This window comes from Schistocerca piceifrons, chromosome 5 (genome assembly GCF_021461385.2).
Source record: "Schistocerca piceifrons isolate TAMUIC-IGC-003096 chromosome 5, iqSchPice1.1, whole genome shotgun sequence".
In the NCBI taxonomy this organism is placed as follows: Eukaryota; Metazoa; Arthropoda; class Insecta; order Orthoptera; family Acrididae; genus Schistocerca; species Schistocerca piceifrons.
The window spans coordinates 659075351-659094812 of record NC_060142.1 but is presented as its reverse complement, the minus strand read 5'-3'; positions in this window follow the sequence as shown (position 1 = coordinate 659094812).

Below are 19462 nucleotides of genomic sequence, written 5' to 3'. Positions count from 1 at the left end.
GGTCGACACTAGTATTATGTAAAAAGGGGGTGTAACAGATGAGGTTTCTGCAGTTCTGAGTGAAGCTTTATGTGCTGTAATGCGGCATCACGTGCGTTCATTACCTTGTCATTGGTTAGGCAGCGTCAGGGGGCGGCGGGCAGAGCAGCTCCATACAGCTCGCAGTCTTGGATGCAACTCTCTCCTAGCTTCTCCTTACTACAATTTACCGATCAGGGTCTCAATGTTAACCTTAAGCTCCGGCTACAAAAATTCTGTCTATCCATGGAGAAACATTATACTTTTGGTGGTGGGGCAATGTTTTGAATGTTTGCAACGTAACAGAAATGCGAAAAACTCTCATGCTAAAATGTGCAGATGGTGTGACCCTTTTAGTGTTATCATAAGATCTTACTGTTCGGGCTGGGGGGTGGTCCTGACGGTTGGCTGGCGACGTGAGTGTCCGTCCCCTATCATAGGTCCTTCTAGCTTAACATGGTTCTGCTCTCGGCTTCTATTCCCGTTTCTCCCCTCAGAACTGCGTCTGTTTCATGGTGGGAGGGTATGATATGCATTTATGCATCCTTGTGTTAGTCTATGGTATTCAATTTGCTCAGTCGCTAATCATATTACTTTGGTTAATGTAATGTCGCGATTTATTCAGAGCTATGTGACATACTGCTGGATTTGTTTGTCATGTCAGGGTTTTCATGGGAGGTGTTGGATTTGCCTGACACCTTACAATGGGAGCAAAAGAATACAAAGGCACAGATGGATTAATGAATCTTTAAACTAAATAACAAATTACTGTGGATGGTAGAAAGATAAATCTGATGTTGAAGATTTATGAAATTATGCAGAGATATTATACAATACTGGAGCATTATATTGTGAAACTAATCAAAATCTAATGAAATCAATCAATAAATTGATAAATGAAGTTGTTAATGTCTATTTTCCAAAAGCATATCAAGCACCATCAGATACAGGTTCTTTAGAAATAAGTTCACTTGAATGCAGTCCTGAGGTTGCTTCAGCTGCCAGTATGAAAATGGGTAAAGTGTTAATTAAAAAATATACAGAAAAATGAGTTGAATATCTTTGGATGAATGATAATAGAGATTTAATGAGTAGATTAGTAGTAATCCATGGTGAAGAATTAGCAGGAAGTAAAAATTATCATAATGAAAAAGTTAGAATAACACACATTTTGACAAATAAGTTTAGTGATTTTACTACCCATAATTGGAAAGGTATTCCATATTTGATTAAACTGTTAAATACTTTACCACAGACCTTTTATGAAAAGTGAAAAATATTGAAAAAGATTAGTCAATTGGGCGTTAGGCAATTTACCAATGACAGAGATGCATCTACTGGGATTTAATTCCTATTGTCCATTCACTAAACTTGAAGAAAGACTAGTACATGGCGATTCAGGAATAACTCCATTAGATGAAGGTTGTAAACAGCATCATAACGTTTACAGAGATCATAAAGGTTTACAATCTAAACATGAAGTAGATAAGCAACTCTAGTTAGCTGTAAAAGAAAGAATGCATGGAAGTGATGATAAATTGCAACATAAAAGTGCAGCAACAGCAGTTAGATGAAAGGAAACTAGGTATGGAAATTGATGTTGCGCCAGCTGAAGCAGGACACAGTTCTGTGACTGCTTCAGCAGTTGATGAAAATGGTTGGGGTTTATAATTCTGCAATAAATTTTTATCTATATAGATAAAAAAACCTTTCGATCGATTATTCTTTGCTTCTGAGTGTCAAATCTAAGCCAAATACAATTAAACTCAAATTAAATAAAAATCAACAAAATGTAAATGAACCATTTTTGACTGATGTGGAGAAAGGAAAGAAAGAGAAAAAAACTGGTGGAAATTTTTTTGTTTCTTTAACTGTTCCTGTCGTGAAAAGATTATTGAAAATCTAACAACAAAGAAAGAAAGCGCTGGATCAACAAAGACACAGTTTGAAGAGGGCACAAGTATTCACAAACACGAAGGTGGATTTCTTCCTTTTTTATTAGCAGCTGTGTCATATTTTCCAACAATTGTTTCACTTGTTTTCAAATCTGCAACAATCGCAAATGCAGTTATAAATAAAAAAGAAAGCAGGTATTGAATTGAAAAAACAGGAAAAGAAAGCTGGATGCAGTCGTGAGACAGCTTCAACTATTGTTGGCGCTGGACTCTAGAAATCAAAAAAAAATTGGAAAAAATGATCCCAAAGTTTAATAAAACTTTATCTAATTTTGACATCGAAAATGTAGTTAAACAATTAAAACTCAAACAGTTAGTAGTGTATATATGATTCTTGAATTACCAAGTTATCCTAGAGAGTACAAATCTGGAGTAGTTAATTTAGATACATCTGAACATGTAGGTTCTCATTGGATTTCGAATTATAATAATAGAGATATAAAATTAGTTTTTCATTCATTTGGTAGTTATATACGAATTAAACTGCTTAACTTTTTCGCAAAAAATGATCTCTACTACAGTGCTAAAGGAATACAAAATTTTGATATGGCCATTTGTGTCTGTTTTAAAACTATTGTGTGATAATTTTTTAATCTAATAAATGGACATATTTGGAAATAAACTATTGCCTAAAGGTGGATTCAATAATGGGAAACTGAAGAACTGAGATGGCCCTCAACGACTGAGAATGCATTCTGCATTCGATCTAGAAAAAATCTAAAGTGAAATTGACCCAAAAATAGAAACTTCAGTTAATCAGTTTCATAAAGATCCTTGCACCAACATTTATGAAGGTAAAGGATATCTTGATTTTAAAGGTAGAAGACTCATCGATACAAAATATCCAGTAAATGGTAACATTGTCATTGCCAAAGAATATATAGAAAATGAATATGTTACAAAAACTGAATACACAAGTATTTTAACACAGTTCAATAACTAAGTCACTGCTGCATAACTCAATGACAAAATTAATCAGTCATCAAGATAACTAAACACTATAACAAATTTATTTACAGAAAAGGAAGTAGAAAAAGGTTTTGTACATTATTTTTCAAAGGTTTAACACCATATCTAAGTAAAATAAGTGATATTCAGAAAAGAATGTGTGGCAAATATAAACTGAAATTTGATTTTAATACTGGTACATAAATATTGAAATAGACATTTGGGTACGATGTAAAAATCAAGAGCATGATCTTATATTGGCCCAGTGTAAATCGTGACCTGTCACCTACTGTTTGTAAAATAGAGATAAAAAGAATCAATGCTGATGAACTGCAAATTTTATATCCAACACATTTCAATAATCCATCACTGGAAATGAAAAAACAAAGATAAAATATTTATATCTCTAAATGAATCTGTTAAAAGTGTACCTGTTTCAGGTGAATTAATCAAGTTTGGTGAATTACTTTTAAAATATAATGACGATGAAAGCATAATAAATTATATTACTGTGTTTTTAATCTATACATCTATTGTTTAATATGTAAACAATTTACTGAAAAACATAATCCTCTCTGAGTAACAACTAAAAATCGCAGACAAAGAATTGAATGTCATTGTTCAATTTGTAAAACAAGAAAGAGTTCATTTGTAAAAAATATTGTAGGCGATCGTTGTTTTAAGACTGGCAACTGCACAAGCACTCTTCAGACTGCATCTGGCACAGCCAGAAAGGATGGCATCTGCCAAAGCACTCTTCAGACTGCGTCTGCTTCCTCTGCCACTGCTTCAGCAGTCAGCAAAGTTATAAAAATATTCGTGTAGAAATCATTAATGAAGTGCATAAACTGGTGGAAAAACATTTTACATGAAGAGATGTAATTTCTCTCAGCGTTGATTATCTATGGCAAGCCAATCTAGTCGAAATGGATTCTGGCAAATTGAAAGGAATATCAGATACAAATCGAGGGTGTAAATATTTAATGATTGTTATTGGCATATTTTCTAAATGTCCTTGGACTATCCCTGTTAAGAATGTTGTTGATTCTTTTGAAAAAATATTCACATCATGAATTATAACCAATTTACAGACAGATAATGGCAAAGAATTCTACAATAAAGAGTTTCATGAGGTGATGAAGAAATATGACATGAACCATTATTCAACTTTTACAGAAATAAAATCATCTGTTGCTGAATAATTCAACAGAAAACTTAAAGAAAAGGTGAGGAAGATATTTAGTCATGAAGGATATTATAAATGGGTCGATCTACCCTCAAAATTAGTTGAAGAATACAGTAACACAAAACATTCAACTAAAAAAATGAAACCAATGGAAGTTAATGAGAAGAATTAAAAGATAGGCACCATTGTACCTAATGAGAAAGTGAAATTTGAAAAAGGTGATAAAGTGAGACGAAGCAAATTAAAAGGAACTTTTGAAAGAGGATATACTGCCAATTGCTCAACAGAATTATTTGAAATTGCATCAGTTATTCAGTCTAATCCAGTCATAAATAAGTTATAGGCCTTAGATGGACAAGAAGTAGAAGAAAATTTTTATGAGGATGACCTACAACAGACAAAATATCGAGATGCATATCTCCCTGAAAAGGTATTGAGAAAGAAAGGAGATAAAGTGTATGTAAAATGATTGCATATTGATAATTCGCTCAAATAAAGAAAAAATAATTTTATGAAAATCTTCACAGGAGTAATTAGATTTCTCTGACACAGTCAAAGACCCATGAGGGGTCCTAAAATTTCATCAAATCAGTGGACAAAATATCTGACCAATTGAAAAGTTGAATTTTGTATACAGTTTGGTAGTCCTGAAATGGGGATGCAAAAATTATATCAATTCAGTCTGATGAAGAAGATTAATATCATTAAGAAATTATTCTTTGAATAGTTGTTCTAAATTTAGAAATAGTTTAGAAGACAGACAATCCTCAAACTTCCTTTAATTTGTTAACATAAATGTATTAAGATAGGATTATAATTCAGTTCTAACAGTTCTTCACAGATAGGATGTCCATCTTCGATTCTATATAGCTGTTTTCGTAAATTTAAATTCTGTGTTCCAATCACATAATAATCATCAAATAACTTCAAAAGAATGAAAGCTTGTCTTAAATTTTGATTAACTATTTGAGGAATCACATGGGATGATAATGTATTTATTTGTTCATTTCTTTCACGCCCAATTTCTATAGTTCTAGCATGTATTTCGTCTGATTTTTTATATCGTTATCCATAACTTTATTCAGTTCTTTTAAGTGATTTATTTGACCTTTATGCATCTATTTTTTCCTTTTTTCATTATTTTTTCCAAGTTTTCAAATTGAAGGTAGAATTTCTACATAAACCCAATTTTGAAAATCTTCTGCAGAATGCATCTAGGATTTCTTAACTAAAGAATATGAGCCAGGCTCATTGAACAATTAAGTTGGATTTTGTATTTTTTTTTGGTAGGACTATTTCACTCCTACCAAAATTGTCAAAAGCTTTACAATATTGCTGTTTAATACGAGCTTTCATTGCTTTCCTAGGCCATTCATACTCATATCTTAAAATTCAGCAACTTCGTTTGCTTAAAACCAGGGATTATTTCTTTCATCAATAATCATGAACACTTGGTTATTGCTGTATGTAAGCTTGTTGTTGATGAGGTCTACAATAGATTCCAGTTACCAAAAATTATTTTTAATAGTTTTTTAAAAATATTTAAAATTTTAGAAATTAGTTTGTATAGAGCTGATTAGGGGACTGACTAAGCTGTCTTTAGACTGCGTCTCATTGATGAAAATTATTTGTTTTGATGTAGTTTGTATTCACCAAATTTTCTAATTGAAGGAACTTTGTGGGTAAGAGATCGTTAGAACTGCAGAGCTTCCTGTTTTTTAGATTTCATGATCAACAAATAAAGATGTGATCCATTCAGATATGGGTGACATCCAAAGCAAGCTTTAGCTGCCACTGCCTTAGCTGTTGCAGATTCATTGAAGATCGTAAAATTAAGACACTGACTTTAATAAAATATTAAAATTTACTTATGATACATGTCAAGCCTAAATAACCTGAGAATACAACAACTTATTGTGCTCATTAACAATGAGCCAAACGAAGAACAACAACTAATGAGATGATTTATCTTATGTGCAAAAATTTAAATTTTGAACAATATATGCCTTTTATATAAGGAATGAAATGTATAGGAATAGAGTTGTTAAATATATTAAAAAGGAAACTCATTTAATGAACATTTCTGAAAACATGTAATTCCAAGATTCTATAAATTACCTGAAAAATTTATAAGAGAATTTCATGATAAATTGGATTTGGATTATATAGTAAGACACCATAAGACATCTGAAGATTTTGTAAGAGGCTTTCAAGATTAATTAAACTGGAACAATTTATGAATCTATCAAAATTTATCTCAAAATTTTACTTGAAAATTTCATGATAGATTGAATTGGATTCATGTATCAATATGCCAAAAATTATCTGAAGATATCATAGGAGAATTTCAAGGTAAAGTGAAATGGGATTGTGTCATTAAATAAAAATTATCTGAAAATTATATAAGATAATTTTAAGAGGAATTAAACTGGGAAGAAATATCGTATGAACAAACGGTGTCAGAAAATTTTTTAGAGAATTTCAAAATCAATTACATTGGAAAGGTGTGTCAGCATATCAAGATTTGAGTGGAGATTTTATGAGAGAATTTCAAGATAAATTAGGTTGGGAAGATATGCCAAAATACGAAGGTACGAGTGGAGATTTTATGAGAGAATTTCAAGATGAATTAGATTGGGAATGAATATTTATTTATTTATTTATGCATTTATTGGCAAGATTAGGGCCTTCAGGCCCTCTCTTACACCTAACCAGGCATACTCAGATTGAACGAATTTCAGTTTCTACAGAACATTAAGGACATATAATGTGTTATACAGTATTAATGTTAAAGAAAAAAATAGAGATTATAACAGTAGTACAATGATAATTATAACAATAAAAAATAATTACAACAATCAAGAATAATAATAATAATAATAGTAATGACTATGTATATAAAAGTAAACATATTGTTCTTTTATGAATGTCAGTCCTATCGCTAGTTGGGAATTTTCTAGTTATGTTCTTGCAGCCTGTGAGTTATTCTCATCGAGCAGAGACATAAGACGATAGAATGGAGTGCAAGAGATATAGAAGAGGTAGAAAGGTTAGAGGAAGAGAAATAGAGTGGTAAAATTCGAAGCTATGATGGAGAGGAGAAAGAAAGAGATGAGAGGGACACAACAGTGGTGGCTATACTGTCCCTAATATGTAAGTTTTAAGTTCACTCTTGAATGTTGAGTGGTTCTGGATAAGACGCAGATCACAGGGGAGCACATTCCATAGTCGTATGGCTGAGATGGAGAATGACACGGAGAAAGATTTTGTGTTATGTAAAGGTACAGCCAAGATAATAGCCATATGCGATCTGGTATTGTGGTTGTGGAATGATGATAGGTGTCTAATGTGAGAAGATAAGTATTGGGGGCACCAGTGGCTAAGAAATCGATGAAGTAAGCACATTTTGTGGAGATCGCATGCCTTATGTGGGCGTATCCAACCTAGCTGGGACTGATATGATCATACAACCGTATATTGCACACGTATCTAACGCAACCATTCATCACTGGCTCGAGCCATCTCGAATTTTCACTATTTGTGCCGTGTTGAACTACAAGACAGTAGTAAAGATTAGGCAAGACTAGTGTTTGGACAAATTTTTGTTTAACATTGTTTGGAAATATTTTTCTAAATTTTTTAATTGCATGTAGGGAGGAGTGCGATTTCCGGCAAGCTGTGACTGTTTGTTCTTCCCAGTTTAGGTGTTCATCCAAGATTATTCCAAGGTCTTTTACTGTTTTTGGTATGGTATTTGGGTACGATTGAGGAGTATTTGAGGGACTGTTTCGAGGAAGTACCGGCTCATTAACTTTGGATGAGATATAAATATGACCTGGGATTTCTTGTGGTTTAGTTTCAGACCTAGGTTTTGTGCCCATCGAGAAACAGAGCAAAGATCTGTGTTCATACTCGCTACTGCATCAGCAGAGTTCTTGGGGCTTGCACTTATGTACAGTTGGATGTCGTCGGCATATAGAAGGTAGTTGCAGGAGTGAATCACTGAAGAAATATCATTAACGTACAATGAGAAGAGTGATGGACCAAGGATGGAGCCTTGGGGAACTCCAGAGCGCACGTTTTTCCATGATGACGTTTCCAACCCAAAATTACTTGTTGACTTCTGTTTCTGAGGTAGCTGTCGAACCAGTGTATTGCGCTGTTTGAGAAATTCAGCTGTTTCATTTTAATTAGTAATATATCAAAGTCAACTGTATCAAAAGCCTTGCTAAAGTCAAGCAGCATTAGGATGGTAGCTTCACGTCTGTCCATAGCATGTTTAATGTCATCAGTTACTTTGATTAATGCAGATGCTGTACTATGGTGCTTTCGAAAGCCTGACTGATATTTGTCATGGATGTTATGAGTGTTGAGGTAATCCGTCAGCTGTTCATGGACGATGTATTCTAGGGCTTTAGATATTGCAGGTAGTAATCTGATCGGCTTGTAGTCACCAGGCGACTTACTGTCAGATATTATGTGAAGATTTTGTAAGAGCATTTCAAGATAAATTGAATTGGGATGGTATATCAACTACTCAAAAACTGACTGATGATTTTTAATGTAATATAAAAATAAGTTAATTGGGGATTCATTTTAGAACATAAATATCTACCAAAAGCATTCTCAGACAAGTTATTTAAATCTTACGAACTAATTGACCACTCTCAAGGTATGGAATATGTAATATGCTTAACCAATGAAAATCACCAATTTGTGAAAATAAGCTGTAATCATATTTTTCGTTAAGAGTGTATTGATGAATGTTTAAAAGAACAAGAGACTGCTCCATATTGTAGAAAACGTATTCACATAAATGTTACATATCAAACAGATGAAAATGAAACTAAGTATTCACCAATTATTCTTGGGAAAAATGTTTTATAATATTTTAATTATATTACAATGAAATGAACACCCTTACCTGCTTACAGGCGTTGACATACGTCAACAGGGACAGATGAAAATGTGTGCTGCGAACGGGACACATGTCCGAAAGAACAGATACCATCTTAGTATATTTTAATTATATATAAATGAAGACACTTCTGCTATTGTTGTTTGCAAAAATAGTTCTTGCTGACAAAAAGAGCAAATGAGCTAAATATTTATCTGATTATGGATACTTTGATATGCCATCAACAACAGAAAATACTAAAGATAGTTAAGATGTGTTAAGAGAATCATTAATGTTATTTCAGCTAACATACAAACTGCAGAATTAAGTGTGGAAACATTTAATTTTGTGAAAAACTTAGATCCAGTGTAAAAGAAACTTTTGGTAGTTATTTATTTAATAAAATTGCAGCCAAATAGTCATATACAGTTACTTTGCTTAACATTTTACATTTACATTTTACATTTTTGCATATTCATTTATCGATTTCACTCTTTCACTGCACAGTTCTATGTGATATCGTTTACAGGCTTCATTACACAGTTCACATACATATGTTGTAGTTGGGTCGTGATAAATTTTGTTTTTGCAGATTAGATGAAGAAAGCTGTGAATACTAAGTCTAGTTACGACATGTCGCTGTTCGAAGTTTGGTGCTTCCATGAGCGGTTTGTTACTGCTTCAGTGCCGTAGAACTCTGGCCATATTTTTTCTCGTTTGTCCTCAATGATTTTCAGTTGCTTTCTGGAAGCCCTGGTGTGTGGCATCATATATCGAAGTCTGATGTCTTTAATTAGGAATGTCTCTCTCGCTAGCAGGTACATTAGTCTAGATCTTGTTGTCTTTGAGAGACCTAGTGCTCTTTTTAGATAGGTCGATTTTACCTTTTCTAGTGTTTCTAGACTTTTTTCTGTTAGGTGGTCCCATATAACCTCCATCCCATAGGCAAGGATTGGCAAGATTTTTGTGTTGAATAATTTCATGGCTATTTCTAGACTGAGTAGGTGGATGTTTTTGATGTCCTGTACTGCTGTTACTGCTTGGGCTGCACGTTCTGTTGTGTTTTGTGAGGCATTTGGCTGTTGGTTGCAATGTCACTCCCAGGTATTTAAAGTCTGATGAGATTTTTATTTTTTGTCCTCTAAAGCTGATTTCCACATTCTTGGGTGTTTTGCCTCCTTTTCTGGAAATTACCATTTCTGTATTTGTTATGTTTATGTGTAATTTGTGTTCACTGCACCATGTGTATATTTTCTCAATGATTCTCTGCAGATTCTGTATATCTGTTGAACCTATGGCTATGTCATCAGCGTGTGCATATACATATACATCTTCTTCATTTTCTCCAATTTGGAGTTCTTCTTCAGTGGCAAGAATATACAGGAAAGGGCTCATTGGGCCACCCTGTTAGACTCCATTCGATTGGAGAATGGGGTTTGAAAAGGAGAGGTTGTGTTTAAGTTCTATTCGAGGATTGACTTGGTTATTCTTGCCCATACGCTATCTTTCCCATTGTGTTATCCAGTTTTTAGACTATGAGATCTCTTTCCAGTAGGTCAAATGTTTACGTAAAGTCTATGAACACTGTGTAGAACATTTCTTTCTTTTGTAGCACCTCACTGATGTTGTTTAGAAGAAGCCTGATTGCCATAAGTGTTGATCTTCCAGATCTGCAACTCATTTGTCCTTCTGGGAGATGACTGTCCACAGAGGCTTATATTTTTTGTGTTATTATCTTTGAAAACATCTTGAATTGAGTATTTTCCGGGGCTTTCCCTGTGTACTTGTTTGGGTCCATTGGGTCTCCTCTACCTTTGTAGAGAACTTTTATTGTTGAGTGTCTCCATTGTGTCGGAATTCTTCCAAGTTGCAGGCATTTGTTAAATTGTTTGGTCCATATGTGTTGGAGGGCCTCTTTTGCATAGTGTAGTTCATTATATATATTATCAGATCCTGCTGCTTTCTTGTTCTTCAGTGCTTTGCTTTACTTCTTTCACATCTTCTTCGGCAAGAGGTTCCGATATATTGTCTTTTTTCCTTAGTTTGATGTTGTTTCTCTTTCTTTGGGGATGTTTAGATTCGTCGTTTTGTCAGTATCTTACTGAAGTGGTCTTCCCATTCCATCAAGTCTATATTTGATGTATGACCCATTTTTCTTGGTCTTGCTGCTATGTATGGGTATTTCTCTGCTTGATCTGCTTCTTTTTGTCTCTCTTTCTATGTATTCATTCTCCTTCTCTTCTATTAGTTTTTTATAGATTCTCCTCTCTTCTGTGTACAGTTTGTATGTTTCCTCGTCATGCTGGCCTCTTAGTCTGTGAGCGTTCTTAGAACAGTGTTCCTTTTGCCGTAGGATTCAGCATCAAACAATCTTTTTGCCATCCGTGTTTTTGGGTTTGTATCACTAAATTTATTAAGAGGTCTTATATTTGGTCTGTTGCTTATTCAAGGTCTCATTCCTCTAGTAAAGTTTCTATTTGTGTTAATTGTTATTGTTGGTTTGTTAATTTTTCTACATAAATTTTTCTTTGTGTAATTTGGTGGGTATTTCTTGCTGGCGGTGATGTGACGATATTTGTTTTTATCTTCATTCGAATGTGCTTTTGTATAGGAGTAATGGAGTCATGCCATATTGGTTGAATACTTCCTTCTATTTCTCCTCTTCTTAATGAGATATCAATTGTGCTTTTCCCATTGTGGCATATGTATGTAGGTATCTGACAATCGTTAAGTAGGGTGAAACCATCTTCTTCTAGGGTTTCAGTGACTTGTTTTGTTTTATAGTTTTCTGTGTCTATTCTGCAGTTGAGATCGCTAGCAATAATGGTGGGTTTGCTGTCGCATTGTTTGATGAGTGTGACTATTTTCTGAATTATTTCTACAGCATTTGTGTGCAGTTTAAAATAGGTTGCAATTATATTTATATTTGCTGCTTCTACTAGCATACTATTTTCTTGTTTTAGGATTTTTTTGGTGGGCGTCATCCAGGGTTTCAGTAGGATAGATATTCCTCCCAAGGGTCGTCCTCTTTTTCCCTTCTTTGCCATTAGGTGATAATCTTTATGTTGCCAGATGTCTATCAGGAAGGTTTCTGTTAGAACTGCAAGATGCGAGTTTTGCAGAATGTCTGTTCGTGTTAGGTACAGAGCACTTTTTACTCCCTCTGTATTCCATAAGACTGTTTTTATTTCTTGCTCTTTTGGTTTTCATCTTAGTTTAGTTGAGCTGTACTCCCTCTTCCATTGATCGTCTTGGGAAACGAAATCGACGTACTTTTATGTTTTCTGACCAGAATTTTGGTTCTTGTGTGATTTGTAGCTATTCAAACGGAATGCCTACTTTGAAAGCTTTTTTGTCGCCCAGTGTGTGCAGTTCTTCACATTCTGGTTGTCCAAGTATTCAGTTCTTGTTAAGGTACTTCACTACTGTAGCAGTTGTGGCGGTTCTCTTTAAGTTACCGATGTATAGCCATGCTGTTGTTTCTGCTGCTTGCATTTCTTTGTCTTTTTTTTTGTACCCATTCTGGTTTTATTATTACTCTGGTTTCTTCTGTACCAGCTCCTCGCTACCACAGTACTCCAAGTTGGTTCCTCTAGTTAATTAACCTGATTTCAGGTTTTATTATGTTGCTCATGTGCATTGACTTGGACTTGTAGCTGATTTTGTTGCTGGAGCAGAGGATTTCTGTATATTGTCGTTCCCTCTGGGTTAACTTCGTTGTTGTATTTAGTTTAGTTTGTATGTTGTTTCCATCAGTTATGGTTTTCTCTGGGTCTAGGTGGCTTTCCTTTTCTAGAGTTTTCTTTATTTGTTCCTGTATTAATACCCCTGGTTGGCTTTTTAGGAAATCAATTATCTCCTCCACTTTATGCATCAGTTCTCCCATTTCCGTCTTATTTCCGTTTTTTTTTTTTTTTTTTTTTTGCTTTTTCCAGAAAGCTACCAACACCGATGTCTCTGTTGAAGTTCTAGTTATAGGACTAGTATGTATAAATGGAATGAAAAGAATATAACATGATTCTATAAAGGAGCAACTAAAAAGTATTCATTTAACGGAAAGATATACTGAGATTAGATTTCATCTCAACAGCAACACTGATATTTCAGTTTGAAATCAAATACAGTTACATAAAAATGAAATATGTGCTCATCATTGTCCAAAGGAACTAGATGGAAAAGGAAATGTGGAATCTTTCCAAATAAGAATAATGATCCAGTGGAAATACATATGGATGATGATGAATTATGGGACATAGTAATGATAAAAGTACACGAAAAGATCTAAACAATTTTTTTGGAGATTTAGTTCATGAAATTGGTCATTCATTAGCCTTATATCATTCAGATGTTAATGAATCAATATTGTATCCATACTGTAATGGTTCACATTTAGGATCATTTCAAGATGATATTGATGCTATCGAAAGTTTGTATGGTAAAAAAATAATAATGCGACCAGCTATACCAGTTCAGCCATGTTCAACACAGGCTTCTGTATCAAATGAACCAATTGAGTCATCATGGCAAATGAAATTGTTCGATCACTTCTTTTTGCAAATAGGATTTTATATAGTTTTTACAAGAAGTGGGTTTCAATAGGTGATAATAAGCCAAAATTGATAACCATCTGTTAACCTTCTTACCTAAAAATTTCCAAAAAATAGGTAGAATATATCAAAGACCAAGTGGTGAAGTTATGTTATTAGTTGACAATACAATACACATGATGAATTCACACACATTACAATTAATTCCAGGATATCCAAAATCAATATGTAGTCAGGATTACGTAAAACCTTTTACTAAATTGTGTAGTCAACACTTATTCAGGGATGACGTTTTTATTCTTTAATGAACTTTTCCATGTGGAATTAGATGAATGGAATTTTATGTACAAAACATAAGGAATTATAAATAGACAATTCCAGGATTGCCAACTGAAATGATTTCTGCAATTAGGTACATTAATGGATAATTTTTTTTCATGAATCTTACTTTCTATGAATAAAATGATGTCACAATAATGTTGTTAGAGCTGTCACAAGTGATCTGCCTTTATTTGGTATTGAACATAGAGAACTAGTTCCATAGGTAATAAATATTTTGATAGAAATATTGCAGTAAATAGAAAATTTGACTTTAAAATGTATTTTTCTACATAAATTGGAGTGCAGTCCAGAATGAAACTGTGTAAATATTGCAATACTGAAAATTCAATTGATAATTTTACTTTACAGAAATTTACAAAAGATGGTTATAGACCAATGTGTAGATAATGTTGAAATAAATTTCGTGTAAAAATAGTGATGAAAATCGAATTCCTTGTGAATGTGGAAAAAAGCTAAATATTATTATAATGAACACTTATATCGAATTCTGAGTGAAGAACATTCGAAAATATTATGGTGGATAGAAAAACATTAAGAACAAATTTACTCATCCTCAAAAAATGTATTGGTTGTCAAGAAACTAAAGAGTGAAATTGTTTCTAGATAAATCTTTTGCATAAAGATGATTATGATAGTGCATGTAAAAACACATGAAAAATAAAAGACAAAAGAGTCTTATTAAATAATTTACTATTTCAGTAAGAATCGAATTTGCATAACTATAGTTAATCTGTTTTCTTTAAAAAGTAGGTTCAACACAGAGGATTTCACAATTTTCAACTTTGTGATTATTGCAAAAGAAATAATTTAAAAAATATGGTAAATTGAATAATGCTGATCTAATTAGATTTATTATTAGACATTGCACAGCGAAAGTGGGTTGTGCCTTGAAGACCAATCTTTGGAAATGATTACCTTTTTCTGAAACTGAAAATGATTATGGAGGTTTTGAAACTAAAGAGGAAAAGCCACTGAAAAAACATATTTCCATTTTCTACCAATGTGGTTGTGAAACCAAAAACAAGGTCTAATGAAGAAAAATTTTTTCGTTTCTATACCGATTTATTTGTGAACCCAAGAGACAGGAAAACAATTAGAGATTACATAGTTGATACTATGTTTACAGATTACAAACTATAAATTTCGAAAACAGTATAAAGTCAATTGATCCTAATCATTTATTGACTGCAGTGAAACGAAAAATTATGAAAATTGTGAAACAGAATCTAAAAATACATCATACTTTGAAAATAATCTTAACACTTTGTTGTGAGTATCAAATTCAAATGAACAGAATTATTATGAATTTTCAGAGTGAGAGACAGTCATATAGGATCACAATGAAAGAGAGGGGATTAAAAAAAGTAAATGAATTGTAAACGAAAATTTTATCGAGAGTGGCTAATTTTCAAGCCTGTGGATCAGGATGGACATTAAACATAATAATTGGGTTTCAGTAAGGAATTAACACATATGTTCCATTGGGAGGATCAACTTAAATTGAATTACCAGATAAAATGAAAGTAAAAATTCCTGTATTAATGTGAAAAATTAAGATCATCAATGTTTTCTTTGGACTATAAAATCAGGATTTTATACTGTTGATAAAAATTCAGAAAGATACAAAACGTAAAAATGTTGGTCTTAATCTTGATGAGATTATTAAAACTTTTCATTATGCTGTAGTGGTTGATCATATTCCAAAAATTGAGGGTAGAATTAATGTATCTATTAGTGTTTATTCATTTGGTGAAAAATATCAAGTGAATCCATTAAAAATTACGGAAAGTAAGACAGAGGAAAAAGTGACTATTTCAAGAATGAAAATAATTCACATTAATGATGGATAAATGACTTATCACACCTTGTTGATGCTCAAATAACAAAACATAAAGAGGCAAAATTTATTTGCGATTTGTGGTTACTTCAGTTCCCTAGTAAGGAAGACTTAGATAATCACACATTAAGCTATTCAAATAACAAACCATTTAAAGTAGAAATGTCAGAAAAAGGGCCATATGTTAATTTTAAAAATTATCAACATACACAAAAGTTTCCATTTGTTATTCATGCTGATTTTGAAAGTTAACTACTGAGGATGGACAACAGTCAACCGAATCCAGAAAATTCATATACAATGAAATATCAAAAACATGAACCAAGTGGGTTCTGTTATTATATGAAGTATGTTAATGGACATGTTGTTTATAGAGTGCCTAATTATGTAAGAAACTTATTTAATGCATAAAAAAGATGTTGAAGAAATTGGAAGAACTTATTCTGAAACTGAAGAAATAAGTCCTTTAACTACTGAAGAACAATCAAGACATAATAAATCTAAAGTTTGTAGACTGTGTGGATGTCATTACACAATAAATAATAAAAAATGATCATTTGACTGGTAAATATACAAGTCTTTTATGCAATAAATGTAATCTACAGTTAAAACATCTGAGTTTTGTGCTAATTTATTTACATAATTTATTTGGATAGAATTCTCATATGCTTGTGAAAAAACTTGGGTATGACAAGAAACAGATAGATTTAATACCCAACGATGAAGACAGATACATTATTTTTGGTAAAAGGACACAAAGTTTGTAAATGAGATTAACTGATACATCGTTTCTTCACTTCACAAACTTTCATCAAATTACGAGAGAGGTCAAATGAAAAATATTAAGAAGCTATTAAAAGTATAAATATTCCGTATAATGATCAGAAAGTGTATATATCCATATGAGTACATGGATTGTTGGAAGAAATTTGAAGAGACAATTACCAGCAAAGGAGGAATTTTAAAATAAACTGAATGAGTGTGAAATAGGTGATGAAGACTATAAACATGCAAAACTGATTTAGAAGAATTTGATACAAAAAACTTTAATGAATATCATGACCTGTATCTTAGAACTGAAGTGCTATTGTTAGCTGATTTTTTTTTAAAATCTTAGAAAACCTCATATAAAAGCATACGATTTAGATCCATTTTCATAATTTGCTGCACCCAGTTTATCTTGGTGTAGGGAAGCAGCCTACTCACGCTGTAGTAAATTCACATCAGTTTCCATTGTGTGCCAGCCAGTCTACTGTAACTAGCTCTGACGTCATAAATGTTGCGCAATACCTTAAAAATCAAGCAAATGAACTAAAACTTTTCTAGCATGTCAGAAATAATACTAAATTAATGTGTGTTAAATATCAGTTCGATAACTTCAGCCATTTCCGAGATTTGGACGTTTTTCTGGAAAAATCATTGGCGCAACAGAACAGAGCTAGAGACTTCAAAATTTATATTTAGATTCATCTTTCATAATGATTTAATAAAAACAGTACTTTGGATTTCACAAATTAAGACTTTAGTGGAAATTCATGATTTTCTGATTTTCATCTCAAAACTGAAGGAAGCAAGATGGATTAAGTAGGTTAATAAATAAGGCTAGGATGTTTAGGTTTAAATAGGTTGGAGGTCCGCTATGATTATGAAGATGTGTAAAGTTTCTTTTTAATACCTATAAAATTGTAGCGATAGCGGATCTCAACAGGGCCAGTTCAGAGCTCATCTAGTGCGTGCAGGGCAATTAAATTAATTCTCTCGCCCAAAGTATTTAACTTAGCCACGTCAAAATTTTATTATCAATACTTACCAGCGTGCTGAATGCACGTTTAAATTAAGAGCTTCCGCGGCCATCAGCCAAAGAAGCTATAAATTATTATGTAACTTGAAGTGGTGCGTTACTAGCCCAGCGGCTAGTCGGGAGAGCGGAATTGATCAGGCGATCCCTCAGCCGTCCGCACCGCGGCTTTATATATAAGAACACTGCGCGAGGAAGCAAGGCCCCAGTTCTCTCCAGACGCTGAATGACACGCCATCTGTGTCGGTAGTCGCGTCGCATCAGTGTATCTGCTACAAACAGCCTCGGGTGCCGTATTAAGTTACTAGAGATACGCGGAACCATGAGAACATTTCATGTGAAGTGTTAATTCTGGAATGATTTTCATTAACTCGCTTCAGTTTGCGTATTGTCGTATTTTCACGTGCCGTCGCGAGACAGACATTCTACCAAATATTTAGCGTGGCGTTTGATGAAATATTTTCATCAAATTATGGCGAGCATTCTTTTTAACATTTGATTCGGACATTTATAGTTGCATCAGCGCATTAGACTCTGAACGGTTCTGTTAGTTAGGTTGTAGGGATACTTGTGGTTTTTATTAGTGAATTTCAGAATATACTCAACTATTTTGGAAAACCGTTTTTGATTAGAAATCCTGGACAATCTCCTAATTCCTCAGAGCTATAAGCTGCAGCTATAAGAACATTCTCAGGTAAAGTGGGCACTAGGATATTTATTTACTGGCTCCAAGTTTTATTAAATCACTTTCTGGGGGTCACGGAGTAAATAGAGAGCCAGTGTTGAGAACGGCAAAAGACAGCAATAACAACATTCTAAAAGCTAGAAACTGATTCAACACGCAAGTGTTTATCCAGCAATCAGATTAGATTAATTTTCTACAAACTTGCACACGCCGCCCCACATTGGGATGCAATGCTGAAAACGACCAAACAGCCACTTGATTTATCACATGATTAAGATTTGATTCTTTTGGATGAAAAAGAAATAATAGGTGGAATATTCCAATGTTGTAAGAGATATGTTAAGGCAAAAACGAATTATCTGAGTGATTGTGATGTGACTAAGATATCAAATTATTTAGCTTATGCAGATGCAAACAATTTATATGATTATGCTATGCATCAATATTTACCACATGGAGGATTTGAAAGGGATTAACCAGATTTATTCAATTGTACAAAATTGAGTGAAATGTGAGATACTGCTAAAAATGGATGTATTTTCGAAGTAGATTTAGAATATCCAAAATAGTTATATGATTTACATAAAGATTTACCACTCGCTCCTGAAAATAAAACTGAGCCTGGAACTAAGGAAAGCAAGTTGTTGACTACTCTGAATGACAAACATAAATATGTAGTTCATTATAGAACTCTAAAACAGTATCTGTCCCTTGGAATGAAGCACACAAAGATACACAGTCTTAAAATTTAATCAATCAGATTTCTACAAATTGATGAACAATTCTGTCTTTGGTTAGATGATGGAAAATATGAGAAACAGAGTAGACATAAAAATAGTTTCTGAAAGAGAAAAATGTGATGAACTTATAGCAAAGCCAAACTTTAAGGTAAGTACTATTTTTAATGAAAATCCTGTGGCCATTCACATGAATAAGATAAAAACCACATTTAAGAAGGCTATTTAAGTTGGAATGACCACACAGGATTTATCTAAAGAACTGATGTAATGCTTCCCCTATAGAATAAAGAAACTGAAATACGGGGAAAATATTGATCTGTGTTATCGACATACAGACTGTTATATCTACAACTTATGATTGATTACTTTGATACAAGTGATTATCCAGCAGATAATATTTATGGAATTCTAAAAGAAACAAAAAAGTTATAGGAGAAAGGAATGATGAATGTAATGGAAGAATTCTGCATTTTGATAGCAGAAATGTACACTCATATAGTTGGTGATAA